At 43.2% G+C, this 17,907-nt stretch overlaps 1 protein-coding gene across 1 annotated transcript in view; it reads left to right on the forward strand.

Moving 5' to 3' along the window:
• The first annotated feature begins 1,849 nt into the window (after positions 1–1,849).
• Positions 1,850–17,907, forward strand: part of TRPA1 (transient receptor potential cation channel subfamily A member 1) — a 1,005,076-nt gene continuing 989,018 nt past the window's right edge. Inside the window, exon 1 of the mRNA XM_085605436.1 lies at positions 1,850–1,908. The gene's annotated coding sequence lies outside the window, so the exon portion shown is untranslated. The remainder of the gene's footprint in view (positions 1,909–17,907) is intronic.

Below are 17,907 nucleotides of genomic sequence, written 5' to 3' on the forward strand. Positions count from 1 at the left end.
GCGCGAATGCCTCCTTGCATCCATCTTGCATGCAAAAGTGCATTTTACACTGAGAAAAAAGTGCTAAATTCGAGATTACACTCCATGTGTAATTCCACGTAATCTCACGAAAAATTACGCTAAAGCAAATTACTTGAGTTACACCCCTGTTCTGTTGCACTTAGCGCTATTTTCTTAGCACAAAATGCATCAATTGGTCCATCTTGGACGTGAGGATGCATTTTGCGCTAAGAAAATATTGCTAAATCCTGGATTACACTCCTTGTGTAATTACACGTAATCTCGAGAAATTATGTTATAGCAAATTATGTGAGTTTCGCCCCTAACATAGATATACACACACACACACACGCACGCATGCACGCACGCACACACACACACACACACACACACACACACCCACACACAACCACACACACACACACACACGATTCCTCATGTGGGTGATACAATTCAGTGTTTATGGCTAATAATGAAGATCACCTGGAGGAGTACTGTGCTTTCAACAACAGACTGCAGTGTACTTTTTAGACAACAAAGGATAGGTCTGTTGTTATTTTATACTAACACCTGTCAAGGAAAGTTCTTTTAAGTCTCATTGTAGAACTAATCCCCAGAAGCTTTTTTCAGAGACAGGGTTATTTATCTATTGTTGGTATTGGCAGACAAGCTGGGCGCTTACCCATTGAGACGGACATTGGATATTGTTTGCTTAACGAACTGACTTGATCTTCCTTCTAGAATATAATAAAGATAAACACTTAGGGATATCTTTACATTTGTCATGTCTTAAAATGTCATTCTATTTGAAATAATAATGCACAGTGCCTCTGGGGAAATCATATTTCACTTGTTCCTGGTTGAGACAGTTTTAAAAATAGGAACAAAGTCCTTTTCACTTCAACCTCCTACGAGGAATTTGCATTCAAGTGGGTACATTTAATTTGTATTTGCGTACCTGGCCACCCCATAGACACCGTCATTTTACATGTACAAATACGATGGTTTTGCAATTCCAAACTTGCTATTTTAGCATGAATACATTAGCCACAGACAGCTCAAATGTACGCTTCTTGGACGCCATGACATCCCGGTATAAGTCAAACCATTATGTTTTTGGAATGATATGCATTGTTCACTTTGCTTTTCAATTTCACATTATCAGAAATAAAAGAACCTCCGTAAAAAACGGTAGAATTTGGGCCATTATCAAGAGCTGGAAACGGAAACATTTTATGGCAGAACTCTTTCTGAGCAAAAGACCATTTCCTAATTAAGTCAGATAAACCACAGAGGCTAAGGAAAAAGCTTTCGTTCTCTAGGGTGAACAGAAAAGGCGTTTTTTGCCTAATGTTGAGACAAAATGTAATTACAGGACTTATTACTCGGCCGTGCTAAAGCACATCTTATACTTCAGATGCAGCCGCTTCAAAATGCACTGTAAATGTAGTCGTTTTTGCATTCTTGGTCAATCATACTTCAATGTATGTTTATTGAATCAAGGTTTTTTGTTAAAATTATAACACATTGATGCTAACGGTGAAACCAGTTGTTTCTCCTAAATAAATAACAAATGCCATTCGACGGCTAATGTCGTTACAAAAACATTGTCTGGCACCGTGGTGCACACGCCTAAGGGACCTTGCACTTGGAAAATCTGAGTCTTCAAATGCATTTTAACCTCAGACGCTGTGCGTTACCGTATGTGTGCACTCCGCCCACGCGGGCACGGGAAGGGCGTAGGAGTGAGGGAACAGTGACACGCAGCGGCAGCAGCTGCTCACTGCACGGGTGCCGTGAAACTATATAAGACAGTGGCCAGAGGCGCAACGACCATCTCTAGTGTTTACCGGAACACAAGCAGACAGCTGAGGAGATAGAGCATCCGCTCCCAAGACAGCAGACGCGGTGAGTGTTCGCATTGACTTCAGCCAGCACCGTAGATGGTTGTCAGCCTTCTGAAAGCCGGCTTGTGAGAATATGTGCTATGGTGATGGATGGATGGATGGATGGGTGGGTGGGTGGATGGATGGATGGATGGATGGATGGATGGATGGGTGGATGGATAGATGGATGGATGGATGGATGGATGGATGGATGGATGGATGGATGGATGGATGGATGGGTGGGTGGGTGGATGGATGGATGGTTGGGTGGATGGATTGGGTGGATTGATGAATGGTAGGAATATAGATCGGTAGATGGATAGATATGTTGTATAAACTGAGATTAAAATGAAAGAATAAGGTACATTGTTGTTTTACTTAACAAGTTTGCATTTTCAGTGAAAAGGGTAGCTCACATTTAAACATGCTGCCTGCTACTTCAGTAAGTTAAGCGCAATTGTAAAAGTGCATACAATAGAGAATTTACAATTAGTTTGGGGACTTTAGCACAATGAGGTCATTTTGTAAAAGGGGCACATTCACTAGGTGAGAGGAATTATTAGAGAAAGCAAACATCCGGTCGTGCAAAAATAACTCCTCATTCGGTGTATATGTATTTTTTTTAATATACATCACGGTCATTTAAACGTGTCTGTCTTCTTACATCATTTAAAGCCACCGACCATTTAGCACATTGTCTAATTATTTGTTCATCAGTCTGCTACTTTCAAGCTTGTTTATTGATTGATCGTTAGAGGTTTGTAGAGTAATAACACCAGTAATTGGCTGTTCTTAAAGTGCCATTTGCAGGACTTGTTACGCCTTTCCTTCCTGAATAGGGCATTACGTGTATTAAATATTAAAAGTATGATATTGCGAATATATAATGAATGCTATGACTCCTCTCCCTTTAAAAACCCTTCCGGCTACAATATAATGAAGATGAACACTTAGAGATTACTTCAACTTTTTATCTCTTAAAACTATATTTTATTTGAAATAATAATACAAAGTAGGGAACACTTTGTGCCTTTAAAAGATTCGTGTTAAACGTATCATCCCAGCGCCGTGAAGTAGGGACTGGCGTGCAAACACGGCGCCTTCAGGCCACCACACAACGTAGCAGGCGGGGGAAGCGGACACATGTTCAGCCGGACCAGCCCCCTTGGGGTGTCAGCAGCCCTATGCAGAACAACGGCTGCTGAGCGGACCTCACTATACCTTGAATGTGCTACTGCTATGACAATTGTGAAGGTGAGCTCCGACTGTGGTGCTCGCGGTTCTAAGCGCACGTCTTGTGCTAGTTAGTACTGATGGTGTCAAACAGGGAGGAGAGCTTGATGGGTGTCCTCAGCAGTTCTTTGCATAACCCTATCAGCTGCTCGTGTTTTTTGAGTTTTCACATGGTTTTGATGTGCAGTTTTTTGCTCTGGTGGAACACGGATTATTAGCCGCTCACAATGAAGCGCCACTGCTTTTTCCTCTTGTTATAAATCATATGGTAGTAGGGTTTCTCCACAGCCACCCTCATTTATGTCTCGAGTCTGAGTTCAGAGCAATACCCCGAAAATGTAATGACATGAAATCATTGAGGATGTTTTTTATAATCCAAGATTTGGACTTTATAACATGCGGTGCATGTGCATGCTTCCACACAGGGGTCCAGTTTCTACCAGTACTACACCTGTTGCACCCCAAGTCTATGCACAAATATGGGCAGTATAGTGCATGGATCAAATTGTGTAATACCGACCAGCATGTGCAGCATTAGCATCAATTTTAACAGGAGTAAAGTATGTGCATATGGTTTGCAGTTGGCTATTGCAGGCCTCCTGCTGGTCGCAATTGTTCACGAAACCTCAGAACTCACAATCAGCATGATTTTCTGGCCTTGAGTCTTTAACATGCCATCATTGTCATCTTTCTGCACCTTGGTAGACTCAAGAGTTGAAGTCTTCCACACGTCTTTGAAAACAAGCAGAACATCTCTGGGGACCCTCGTAATACCCTTGTTTACATACAGCTTTTCAGTCAGCTCAGCACTCTACACAAGCATCCTTCTGTGCTGACTAGATTATTCAGTCTTTTAAATGAAGGTTTTTACATTGTAAATTCTCTTGCTAATCCAGAGTGGCTGTCTCACAACTTTACATCATCTCAGACTGTCTGTTACTCTTTCTATTTTCTTCCATGATAAGATTTCCAACATTGTTCAAACATTTCCTTCATCACTGACTCATACTCTTTTCCTAGGGGAAGCCCATGATTTTCTTCTTAATTGTAAATCTAGCTTGGCTCGCGGCCCCTGCCCTGCGCACATCTCCATGCTTCCTTTGTTGTCAGTCCTATTTTCAACCATTTCTGTAATCTCTCTCTCTGCCATGGTATAGTCGTTTGTTCTTGGAAACAAACTCTAGTTATTCCACTGCTGGAGAAACCTGTGGCCGATCCAGTAGTACTTAGAAATTTGCATCCAATCTATCTCCTTTCTATCCTAGTCAAATTACTGGAGTAAGAAGTGACTCAGCAAATTATTGCCTTTCTCAAAGCTCAGAGCGTCCTAGACCCCTACAGGCTGGCATTTGCCCATTCACGGTGTAAATTCTGCTCTTCTTTCTATCCTAAACGATCTCAGGATGCTGATAGACCAGGGAGGCTTTACATTTCTTATTCTCCTTGATCTGTCTACAGCCTTCAACACTAAGTCCCACTCTGTTCTGGAGTGGTTGCAATCTGTCGGCATCCACAATACTGCTCTTAAATGGATCATATACCGTCTTCATAACTGTTCCCAATCAGTTTGCACTCTCCCATGTTTATCTTATTTGCACAACGTTTCAGCCAGTGGCCAACATGGCTCTTACCTTTGCCCAACCCGCTGAAAGGTATATGTTGTTCCTCTGGCACAATTTATAGGCTCATATGGGCTTTCCTTTATCGCTTATGCTGATGACACCCGACTTATTTTCCCCCTAGATGATGATTCTTATCCTGCCTACCTCCATCAGTTTCATGTATGGATAGTTGATTGGTTGACTATTAATCATCTAAAAAAATGTCATCTCATCATATCAAAATTCTTCACTTTTGCAAACTTTCGTCCTGTCACTCTTCAAACTGAGTCACTCTTGCATCTGTCACAGGTTTGTGGAATGTGGGTGTCTGCTTCTACAAGTACCCCTCTTTTTCACTCACATAAACACATTCTGTTCTTCCAGCTTCTTTCATCTTCATCTGCTGATGACAATTCTTCCTTTTCTTACTTTATCATCTTGTCAAACTGATAGTCCAGTCCGTCATTCTTGACAGGCTGGACTAGTGCAACTCCCTATATCTGGCTTACCTCTCTTTTTTATTCACTCTCTCACTCACATTCAACATGTGGCTGCCAGGCACATATTCACCCTTCCTTAATCCTTTCCCATCTCTCCAGCTCTTCCCAAATTTCATGAGATCCCTGTCTCTGCCCATATCAAATTGAAAGCATTGTGGTTGGTTCACAGTGCCTTCACAAAACATGGCCTCTCTTATTACAAAACAAAGTATCACTACCATCATTACGACATCTTTCACTGTTCTTCTTCCCATCTTTTAACCATTCCCAAGATCTATCACTCCAGGATAGGAGGTCGGTCATTTTCCCATCATGAACCCAAAATCTGGAATTCTCTTGCTCTCTCAGGATGGTTAATCATTTTGCCTTTTTTAGAGCCCTTATGACCCATCGCTTCACATCATTATGATCCCTTGCTTTTTTCACTACGATTTGTTGGTCTCCTTGCACAAGGATACCCTGCTGGGTGACAGTGTGCTCTATAAGTATGAACATCACCATCGTCATCGTCACATGCGGAATTACCACATGTGGCATTACCGCATGTTAAATTACCACAAGCAGAATTTCCTCAATACTTAAAGTAGGCAGATGCAATACAAATGTGTGATTATTTCGTACCAGATCATGTCTGCACTTATCACAGCCCTGCAAACGAGGGAAGTAGTGAGGGTTTCCCTTTTCCACTTATTCAACTCTCCATCTAACTCTCAATTCCAACCATGGCAACCGATTGTAACAACTACCAGTTCTGTGTGATGAAGATTAAAGGAACATAACACATGGTAAGGCACACTAACGAGTGGTACCTTGGAGGAACTTTGTCATCAACAGGTTCTTAAAGGTAAAGGAAAGATTGCACCAACACTCAAACAGAACACACCATGCTACCTGTTATAACAGGACTGTGAGCTACACTTACATAAAATAGATACATTTAGAAATCACATTTACCCTCAATTCCTTAAAGAAATAATGTTGCCTACTGACTGCCTTGGGATATTTCCACGCGACTAATTACAAGTGGAAATGAGAATATTCAGTCCAGGGGGTTTTTTGGGCATTGGACTATGTAGGACTGAAGCAGAGCAACAAGAGCCATTCTATTGCTTAAAGGCGAATGTCAACTGTAACAGACACACAGGAAAACAAGTTTACGATGTAACTAGGAAATTTGCTCCATGGAAGTTCACTAAATGCCCAAAAATGTTTATGTCATCCACCTCATTCAGTAGAAAACGGCCCCATTTGACTAAATGGAATTGACTCCATCATGAAACCTCCACAAAAGACATTGATCAATACAAAAGGCATAGAGAGTATAAATGGAATGCAAACAAGTCCAAAACATGCAAAAACTGCATTCAAACATTTACTTGACAGGAATTCTGAGTAGTACGTCATGTTAATGTTATGTTAAAATGTTTCTATAGTGCTCGAATACCCATGACTGTCTTGGTGCTGGTTGTGAATAGCAGTATAGGTGAGAGCAGAGGGAGACTAGAGGTTAAAAATCCAGGTTTTTGTTAGTTTCCTAAAACTTAGTAATGTGGGAGCTGCTTTAATATTTATAGGCATAGTGTTCCAGAGAGCCGGAGCTTCAGAGGAAAAGCAACTGCATCCCCATTTGAGTCTCTTAAAAATGGGACGGGAGACCATCAGGGAGTTTTTAGCTCATAGATCTCTGTTGGGTATGTACCAGGAAAGGGACTGTTTGAGGTAACTAGGACCTAGATCACATGCAAGGCTTTATAGGTAAGGCATAGCAGCTTGAATTTAATGATGTTACCCACTGAAAGCCAGTGAAGTCCCTTAATGGAGGATGAAACCGGATGGAACTTGGGAAGATCAAGAATAAGCCTGGGAGCTGCATTCTGCATGCTTTGGAGTTTTTTTCACGTATTGTTATTGGAGCTTAACAAAAAGTCTGTTACAGTAGTCCAACTTCGTGAGTATTAATAAGGAGATGACTGTTTTTCTGCAGGTGGGAGGAATGAAAGGAAGAATTAGGCGCCCCCAAGGAAATCATTTTCTTCCTTGCTAGATTATACAATAAGATGCAAGCGTGTGTTCGATATGGGGTCAACGGGGAGTGTACCCCGAACTTCAGTGTGAAACGCGGAATAAGACAGGGCTGTGTCCTCGCCCCCTTGTTGTTTACTTTATTTATTAATGGGGTGGAAACCGTCCTGAAAACAGTTAGGGCTGATGCACCTCAGGTTGCCGGGATTAGTGTGCCAGTTCTGCTTTACGCGGATGATGCTGTGCTCCTATCTCGGACACCTATTGGTTTGCAGCGCCTGATGGACCGGTTTTCTGAATTTATTGGGGAGAGGAAGTTGCTGATAAACAAAAGCAAAACCCACACCATGATGTGCGGTGCCAAGACTAGCAAGAATTATGCTTTTTTTGTAGAAGGTGTGAAAGTGCAGCAAGTAAATAATTTTTGCTATTTGGGTGTCACTTTTTCGAGTGATGGCAGTTGGGCCCAGGACTTAACAAGTGTTAGTACCAAAATGGTAAAAAGTTCTTATGCCATATTTAAATTGGCCGCAAAGATAGGGGATAGGCGAATCAGAGACATGATGGAGATATACAAGGCTAAAAGTGTCTCCGTTGCCCTATATGGGGCTGGTCTGTGGGGTTACTCTAATATTGGTTGCTTTCAGAGGGAAGAAAACATCTTCCTCAAGAAATTAATGTGTCTACCTGCTTCTGCCCCAACAGAGTTGATTCATAAAGAGGTTGGGGTCGCCTATTTGAGTGACCTTGCTTCATTTAGGCCTTTGTCGCTTTACCAAGCAATTTGGCACAAGGAAGAGACCGAGTTCAACCAACTTGTTATTAAAGATTGCCTCAAATGAGATAATTGTATGAAAATCCCATGGCTCAAGTATGTTGTTGAGAGCTACCAGGCTATTTTTGGGTTGAACTTGTTGCTAGATTCAAGTCCCCCCCGAGTTCTTGTCAAACCTGATATGAAAAAATCTTTTATGTTGTTTAGAACCCAAAAACGTTTAGCTGGGACTGGTCCCCTCACTACTGTTCAACTTTATAACAAATATATTGCAAGCGAGGGTTTCCAGCAGTATCTGAACATGGTAACCCGACCAGCCCACAGATTTGTCTTAACCAGATTAAGGTTAGGAATGGTACATGTCTTGGTGGCCTTCCACCAACAAAAAAGGTACCCTGTCGGCCCTTGCCCGTGCGATGGACATTCAAAACAAAGTAGCATGCACTTTATGCTTATTTGCACTCTCTTCTTGAATGTAAGGATTACATTTTTAAAACCCATATTTTTAAAATATGGTATTTCTAATATGGAAGATGCAATGAGGTTGCTTTTTAATATGAACTCTCCAGATATATGTTTTTATACTGCTAGTTTTATCTGTAAATCTATTTATTACAGGAGAAGTATGACTTTTTAAATGTGTTTTTATTTTGTCTGTATTTTTTGTATTTCTGCATTTTGCCGTGTGCTTTTATGGTCATTACATGTTATGAACCGAATAAAGCTTCATGAACTGAACTGAACTGAAAGGAAGACTCTTCCTGATGATTCTCAAAGTGTTGAAACTGGAAGAGATAACTGAACTGATATGCTTATTAAAGTTCAGTTTGTCATCTATGGTTAAACCTACATTTTTTGCTTTTGGACTGGGATCGGTAGAGTCCCTAACTCTGCTGACCAGCATGCTGGGCTCCAGAACTCAGGTTTGTTACCAAAAAGTATCACCTGCATTTTCTGCGAATGTAGTTTGAGGCAGTGCATCCCCATCCAATCACTAACGGCTCTCATTCAGTTGTGAAACTGAGCGATAGTGACTTCCATATTGTTAGAGGCCGACACAACGTTTTGAGTATCATCTGCGTAAGATGTGTGGGAGAACCCAAAAGATCTAATCATGGAGACCAATTCTGTAACATAAACATTGAAGAGCAGGGGGCTTAGGGAAGATACTTGGGGGACCCCACACGGAAGAGAGAAGGAGTTGGATGCGAATTCCTCCAACATAACTGAATGACTTCTTCTGTTAGGAATGATTGAATCGGGGCAAGGGCTTTATCAGCAATTGACAGTTTTTTGAGGCGGCCAACGAGAGTAACATTATCAACTGTATCATAAGCCGCCGACTGGTCAAGAAGAATAAGGGCTGCAGAGCCACCTTTATCCAAGATAGTTCTTAGTTCATCTGTTGTTTTTATTAAGGCCGTCTCTCTTCTATGATTGGCCCTAAAGCCGAACTGGGAGGGATCTAGCAGATGATTTTACTGACTGAACTGTGTCAGTTGTGTGTTAATAAGTTTTTCCACTATTTTAGCTGCGAATGGTAACCTAGAGATAGGACGGTAGTTGGCTGGATTATCAGGATCTGGGTTAGGTTTCTGAAGGAGTGGCAAGATAAAAGCCTTTTTCCACCGATCAGGAAAGGTGCCGGTGCTAAACATCCCATTGAAGATGTTACCTAAGAATGAGGAAATTGGAACCAGAATCTGTTTTAGTATGAAAGGGGGGCAGGGGTCATAAGGTGACCCTGACTTTGTGGACCTAAGTAAATTAAGAACATCTGCAGTAGTGATAGATGAAAACCGGCTAAGGTTGGATGGAAGACTTAAGTTGGTCAAAGTTTGAGCTGTTGTGTATTAACATAATATAGGGTAAAGTACTTGCCATAAACCATGGAAAAAGGATTTGACCAATGCATCAGTTAACTCTGGCAGCATGAAGAGAAATAATTTTGTGTGTAAAATAGTAATGATGGCAAGAAAGCAGTTAGTATTGAATTGTAGTGGATACACATTGCTGGAACTTTTTATTCCAGGACAGAACTCTGTACCAGCACATGTGAGCTACTGTTTGTGCAAGATGGTTTATTTGTGTTTCAGATAAAGTGAATCGGTATGCATGTTGGTATATTTTGTGGTCTAGCTTCCAGCTGTGCACATAAAACTTAAATATGCGTACGGGGACAAAGTAGGCGATAATCCATTGCTTTACTTTCCTTCTCTGTACCATGCCTGCGGTGGGGGAACTTCCACTGGAAGATCACCTGCACATTTAGCATTTCCTTCAGATAACAGAACATATTCCATCACCACTGAACTGTACATCAGTTCGAGAGTTTTTAAACATTGTCATCTGCGTGATGTAAGGTATATGGCTCGGGCTTTAGTCATAAAACAGCTGAGTCAAGATTCATTAAAGACAACATTTCTTTTACATCCCTTGCAGAGCAAGGAGTGGCCAGTTGCATCGCTCTCCGAAGTAATGGAATAATAGATCGTATATGTAAGAAGCAGGACCGCGTCCTTCAATTGGAATAATTGAGACTTTTGCAGTTCTACTAGTTGTGCAGATCTGACCACCTCTTGACAGGCTAAGGACTGTGTGCATGGTTGCCTTAGATCTGCTCCTCCACACTCCTAGCACCAGATTACAGAATAAGGGAGTGAATGATGTATCTTTAAACACAACATAATTGACCTGCGAGAAACATAGTGAACTCGCGAATATTGGTTTAATGGCTGTGAGGCCTTTATAGTCAAGGCTCAGACCATCTAAAAAGTAGGACCAATGAGTGGGCTCTGTACTTTCGTAAGACAAACTTTGTGTATGTAGTCCACGTTACTTGCCAATAAAAGCCTCACGCCTTTAGCAGTTTTGCTACATCTTAGGGTGTATTGCTTTAAGACTTTCTTAGTGGTTCAAGTGTGGGTACTTCAGCATAACAATTCGCTGAATCTTGTTAAGGTGAATGGATGAACCTATTAAGGAATGCAATAAAATGCACAGGGCATCCAAGGCTAATATCATGGGTGACACTCCAACAATCATCTTTCAGATGAGGACAATGTCCTGTCCATTTCATCTGCCCATGGCATCAAAAAAACAGATCTACTAAACGTGTTGTATTAATGTAGTGAAACACCCTGAAACAGTTAAAAGGCTACTAGCTGGGTAATTGCATCTTAATATGTTGTTTTTACCATGCTTTTGAAAGAAGTGCTCTTTTGCTACAATACTTGCCCTCTAACAGAAGGGGATGCCACCAATATTTAACAATCTTTCTCCCCTTCCAGTGTAATGAACAGATTCAAGAGAGTAGAAAGATTTCACATATAAATTGATACATCAGGATTGCTTATCTCAGTTCGTAACTGCCGAGCAGAGCTGCAAAAAAATACCCTAAGATCAAGCAACTACAACCCCTGTGGCCTACTTTTGAAAACAGTTCAAGAAAATAACGCTATAGGTTCAGAGAATCAATAGTTATTCATCCTCAAAAACTGTTCCAAAGGAATTAAAGGGTGCAGGTAGTGGTACTTATTATTATTATAACGTTCTTATTGAGCGCAGCTGCCACCCCAAGGGTATCCTGGTGCTTGACCTTCAACAGTTCATCAGATCTAACACATTACATTGCTCTTGGAAAGAGATAGGTCTTTAAATCTCTTTTAAAGGAGGTTAGATCTTGCTTACTCCTGAGCGACAGAGGGAGGGTATTACACAACTTAGCGGCTGTTCTCAGTCTTATAAGGAAGGGGAGGTTAAGTAGGTAAGTGGGGATCTTGGGATCCTAATATTCTTAATAGTGCAATTTAATTTCTTCAGTAATCATCCCCTTTGAGGGCATGACCCCCAAGCCTCATATATATTAAATGTGTTCCAAATTAGTTGCCAAGTAGGGGATGAATTGCACTAAAGTTCTAATTAAGCTGTAGTATTTAATTCATTACGATTGAGTCCTAGTATATCAAACAACAAGCATTGGCATAGCCAATAGGTCTCGCCTTTGGGACCTTATAAGTGTTTAGCCATGCAACAGTTGATGTTGTTGCACCAAGGATATTGTGCTGCATAACTAAATACTGATAAGGTCCCAAACGCGAGACCTATTGGCTATGCCAATGCTTGTTTTGGTAGGCAGGGGGACATTAAGAGATTTTCCAAGAATCACAGGATATGGACGTGACCCCGAGGCTCAAACCTTGGTTTGCCAGCTCCAAAGTCAGCAGCCTAGCCGTGAGATCACATCCTCTCCCCAGTAATGTTAAGTACATGAATATAGGGCCTGATGTGGGCCCGTTTCCTTGTCTGTTTTTAGTCACTAACGGGCTGCGGCCCGAAGGTACCCGGCTCACTTAAAGCCCTGTCTCATGGGGGGTTTGGGAGGGTGGGCGGGTGTTGGCCGGAGTAAGTGTGTGTGTGTTGGGGTGCAGATGAGGAGATGGCGCTGCAGAAAGAGCTTCTTCGCTCTACATGTATTTCTTTATTTCATTTAAATATATATGTAATGTTGTAGTGCGTTACATGCAACAATTTAGTTACTTCAGAGCGCTAAATGAGAAGCACAACAAAGTGCATTGTTGTTAAATGAAGTGTTTCCGCATTCCCCTCTTTTCCCCTGCATCACTGTTACCACCCGTGCTGTATCCTGCGGGCGTAAATACAGCGCTGCGCTACCGGGCTGCCGGGCCAACCCTGCTTTCTCCTTGTCTAGTGAACGTGTGGTACTTTAAGGAACCGACCACACTAACGTTGAGGTTCTGTAGCTAAAAAACATCAGCCTCCGTGACAAACCGCATCCTCCAACTGAAAACGAGCAACTAGTACTAGTACTAGAACTCTCGAGATTCTCCACTGTCGTTCTGGTTCCAAATGAGCTAAAACCCAGAACGACAGTGGTGAATACTACAGAATGTCATCTGAGCACAGTATTGCTGATGAAATGACAATCCAGATGATTTTTTTTTTACAAAGTCAGCACTTCAAATATCGCAAAATCATTAATTTGCAAAGCAAAACTACACACCATAGTTCAGTGTAGCACGAAAGGGAGCTACCGTCACTGACCAAGTCAAAAGTACTTATTTTATGAGCTTCAGAAGAATGAACAGCTATATTAGCCTCGTGTGGATTGCAACCCAGCCCAAGAGATGTCGGCGACAAGTAGTGCTGCAGCAGGTTCCTACTAAACATAGTGCGTCTGAGTACTTATTCTGAGCCGCATTACCTAGAATGAAATGGTGATCAGCAGTTCCGCAGAGACGCGCCCAGATTACAACAAGTACTTGGTAAGCACAGCATATGCTTCCAGGGAAGCATACCGGCTCTGCGCTAACCTGGCAGCTAACTTGAACTTTTTCACCCTAAAAAGGAATGTTTGCAGATTGGCCTTAAATGGCCCGTCAGTATCAATCTTACGTCAATAAGTTCCTGGGTAAAGCATTCCACAACCTAGCCTCCTAGACAGACAAGCGCGCGCGCGCCTTGCGCTAAAAGTGAGAGGGGTGGGGGAGTGCGACAGCACACAAAGTGTTTCCCTTGAGGGAGTGAGCCAGGGGCACCATGTGTTTGTAAGTTAATTACAAACATATGGTGTCAAGCTCGCTCACGCAAGGCAATCGCCACACGTGCACGCGTTGCCATTGTAGGCAATGGAACGCGTGCACGTTTTCGGCTGAAAAGCCGAAGCGATTGACAAAGGTCTTTTTGCCTATGCAGCGCATGCGCGCTGTGTAGGTGAGACCTAAAAAGAATGGGAGACAATGCAAGATCAATGACTAGATGATGATATTTCTTTTTTTGTGCTTGATTCTTCGTAGGTGTAACCATGCAACCCGAAGCAGCACCACCAACACTTGTTTTGCAGCATGGCAGCGCACAGACCTGGGGCTTTTGCAAGGCAAGAACCAGCAGATCTAGACACTCGTTAAGGGATTGACTCCTGGGACAAAGTTCAACTTACTACTCGGCTGCTGTGCTGAGAGCTGTGCCATTCTATGACTAAGACTGGTGCACGCTGAGATCACAGAAGCCAAAAAGGGAGAAGGAGTGAAAAGTCAGTGTTTATGCATTCTGATAGGCCTACTGCCGCCCTATTATAGCAGCCCACTTGGGGCAAGGGAGTCTGTCTGCTGGGCTGGTTTTTGGCTTTTTCACGGCAGTGCCTCAGAAAATGGTCACCGCAATGGGTACGCTGAAAACAATTCCTACATGGCATGGAATGTAAAGTCCATGCCCTGCAGGAACTGATGCACATGCACAAAGAAGGGCAAATGTTGTTCCCCTCTGTGTGCATCCCCATGCAGAGGAGGCACAGTGGGCCCTACAGGGTCCCCTTTGTTTCCTCTCTGCCACAGTGTTTATGGAGGAGGAACCTTCATGACACCACAGGTGGACAGGAAATTCGTAATTTGCTTGGCGGGAAGCATAATGCGGCCTCCTGACTGCCACAACACTGCCAGGTGGTTCCCTAGTGGCTGCGGCGGGGCTGTGGCAGCCCCACCGCCTGACTCATAATAGGGTGGTTGGGAGACCGCTACCGATGCGCCCCCACAAATCTGCTGGTCCGTGGACGGCCAGAATCATAACCGGGCGCTTAGTGCAATTTTCAGGTCAGCAATGTTAACCGATGGGAGGAAAACAAGAATCAGGTTTTTCGGTTAAGTAGTCAAGTTACAGTCTTGCTTTTTTAGGATTAAGAATCAGCAGCAGGCAAAGTTCAGGTAAGTAGCAAATCTGCACCTCCAGGCACAGGGGCTACTGGGTGCAGGGTTCAAATTTGGAATATGGGCCAATGTTATACATTGGAGACAGGGGGTAATCAAAGAGACGCGGCTCACACATGAGTAATTCAGTTTGGTAACCCAGTCTCCGGGGGTTAAGGTAAGCATGGGGGGCACAAGGAAGCACCAAACTTACACCCTCAGCAGCACTGGGTTGCCCAGGTGCAGAGTGCCAACACAGCATCAGGCTCCCAATGCAAACCAAAGACGGAGCTCGGTTTTGAAGAAAGGACGTAGGGACACTGTTGGTCATGCTCCCCAAGGCCCAGGGGGTTCAGGTGTAGGGGTGTCCTTAGGTGTTGGAAAAGTCTTACTGGGCAGGTTGTGGTCAGTGGGAGTCTTTGAGTTGAGGCAGCTGGACTTGGGCTGTGGGTGTTGTGTGCAGAGGGAGGTCCCACAGTGGTTTTGCAGTTTCTTAAGGTAAAGCTCTTTTTCTTTAAAGTTGGTTTCTTCTGGACAGCTCCACTGTCCCCTGGAGATCTTGATCTTTGTTGAAGGCAGGCAGTTCTCCCAAGGTTTTGGAGGTCGCTGGGCTGCAGGACGGGTTGTCTTTTGGTGCAGGACCATCAAGGGCTGCAGACAGAACAGTAGGCCTGAGTTCAAGTCAGGTGGTGTCTGCAGTCTTCTCTGCTGCTGCAACACTGTAGAGTACGGCACTTCTTAGGTCATCAGCAATCTGATTTTAGGGGCTGGGGTGCCACCTAAATACTAGAGTTTGGGGTGTTACAGGAGAGTGATAGGTAGGGACCAATGGGTTCCTTACCCTGGGTATCTACACCCCCTATTATGCAACCCTCCTGTGGGAGAATGGCATAGCCCTAGTCCTGATTGGATAAGTCCCTCTATCACATCTTCAAGTAGGTGGGCACTGAAAAATGTGCTTCACTTCACATCTAGCACCCGAGGGGTGGAGTTGGAAAAGTGGGGCATACCTCCTTTTCTCACTAAGTTTTCCTGCAGGTTCACCCTGCCAAAAGTGGGGGGTTGAACAGGGAGCTGCCATCTGCTGCTAGCAGCAGAGGCTGGAGTCGCATTACAAAGGTGGAAAGGCCTTTGAGGCTTCCCCCTCAAGCACTGTGCTCATCCTGGGGGAGGAAATGTGATGCCTCCACCTAGGATGGCCTTTGAGAGCAGGAGCGCTTGACCCAAGTGTCCAGAAACATGTCTGGTGGTGGCTGGCTGCCTAAAGCCAGTCAGAGACGACACCAGGGTCGGTAGGTTTTCAGGCGCACCTCTGAGGTGCCCTCTGGTTACATGTTTTAATAAATCTAACACTGGCATCAGTGTGGGTTTTTTGAGAGGAGATGTTTGGTGACCAAAAACTCCTGGGTTCAGTGAAGCCATTCTGGTGCTGGGTAACTTGAGTTGTCGAGTTTCCAGTCCATGTACTCTCTATGGCTTCACTGGCACTTACAATATTAAGAATAGACTTAAATATTACAGGAGTATAGCTACTCATGCAGATATGCCCACACCTGAGAAATAGTGCACCCTTCCTTAGGGCGTACAAAGCCTGCTAGAGGGGTGACTTACCTATACCTTAGGCCGTGCTGCTTGGCATGACATGACAGTGTGACATGTTGACTTTGTTGTTTTTCTCTGCATCAAGGCATTCGGCTGCAGTGGCAGTTTGCATGGCCTTGGTGAGGGGTTCATAGGGGACCCTCTTTAGTCCCAATGCCCTAGGTACCATGATTGAATTTACTAGGGACTTACAGGGATCTGAAGTTGCCAATCGCTGTACAGTTTTTAGGGAAGGGGCTCTGTCACAGAAAACCTGGTTGGCAGGGACCCTGTGCACTTTCAATTGAAACCACATACTTTTCCAGGCAAAAGGTGGGGGGCTAACCAACACTTTCTCACATTTGGATCAGGTGAACAAGAGCTGAAAACCTCACCAATCCTGCTGTTTCTATTAATTCTTTGATTTCTGCAGTCTGCCATGTATAAGGATAATTTATTGCTAAAGAATATAAGATCCCTGTGATACAAAGTGATAAAGTAGGAAAGTGGGGCATGTCTAAAAGCAGAGGCTGATAAGAAAATGTGCAATCTAAAACCTCACTTTAGATTTTAAAAGAGGTTGGGCACATATGTTCTTTACTCCTACTTCTCACATTTGAATATTGTGCTGCTGCAAAAGGCCAAGGTAATTTCTCCACAGGACAAGAGAACCAAATGATGTGCTAATATAGAATTGACTACATCTACATCCACTGTGTTACATTGTATTCCAATGTTTTAGTTTCTGTGCAAAAGGGGCTTAAGTACAAATAAAATCTACGAAACCTGAAATACTTTGCAGGATAGGAGGCACTAGATTGGAAGGCAGTCCTACACACAATAGTTTTCACCCTAATATTAAAATGATAGAGGATTTAAATAAATTAGATAATAGTCACATTTGAGAAATAAGGGTCTTGGTATTGCTTTAGAAGCATGAAGTTCCTATAAGAATAGACCAGTGACAAGGCTCTGGATTTCGAAAACCCCAGCTGCTTTATCTAGAATATTCATTCAGAGAATGATTGCCCGGATGTCCCCACTATGAGCAAAAACAAATAAGGACATCAGTGAGTGCACTACTATGTATAAGGAGAACACATTTTCTTACATGGCATGGAGAGGACATATTTAAGTTGGCCATAGTTCCTGAAGCAGATTTTATTTATTTATTTATTTATTTATATAGCGCCTGAATCACCCCCGGAGGGGTATCTCTGTGCTTGTGGACAGACATGAAGGTGCTGGTACTATGTGAGGCGTCTAGCACAAAAATGTTTTCAGGGACTTTTTAAAATGAAGACAATCTGGGCACTGCCTCAGTGTAATAGGGAGCGAATTCCAGTTCCAAGGGGCGAGATACGAGAAAGCTTGCCCCCCCTGTCCTGGATGTATTAATCCAGGGAACTTTGAGAAGGGATTTAGAGATAGATCGAAGGTCTTTAAGGGGAGTATATTGGCTATGTTTCTCCGCAAGATATGCAGGACCATTACCAAACACCGCCTTGTGAACGATGCAGCAAACCTTGAATTTTATTCATTTGCACACCGGAAGCCAATGCAGCTGCCGCAACAGTGGACTCGAAGATGATCTGTAGGGGGCGTTCA

The sequence above is a fragment of the Triturus cristatus genome, chromosome 5_1 (assembly GCF_964204655.1).
Source record: "Triturus cristatus chromosome 5_1, aTriCri1.1, whole genome shotgun sequence".
NCBI classification, from domain to species: domain Eukaryota; kingdom Metazoa; phylum Chordata; class Amphibia; order Caudata; family Salamandridae; genus Triturus; species Triturus cristatus.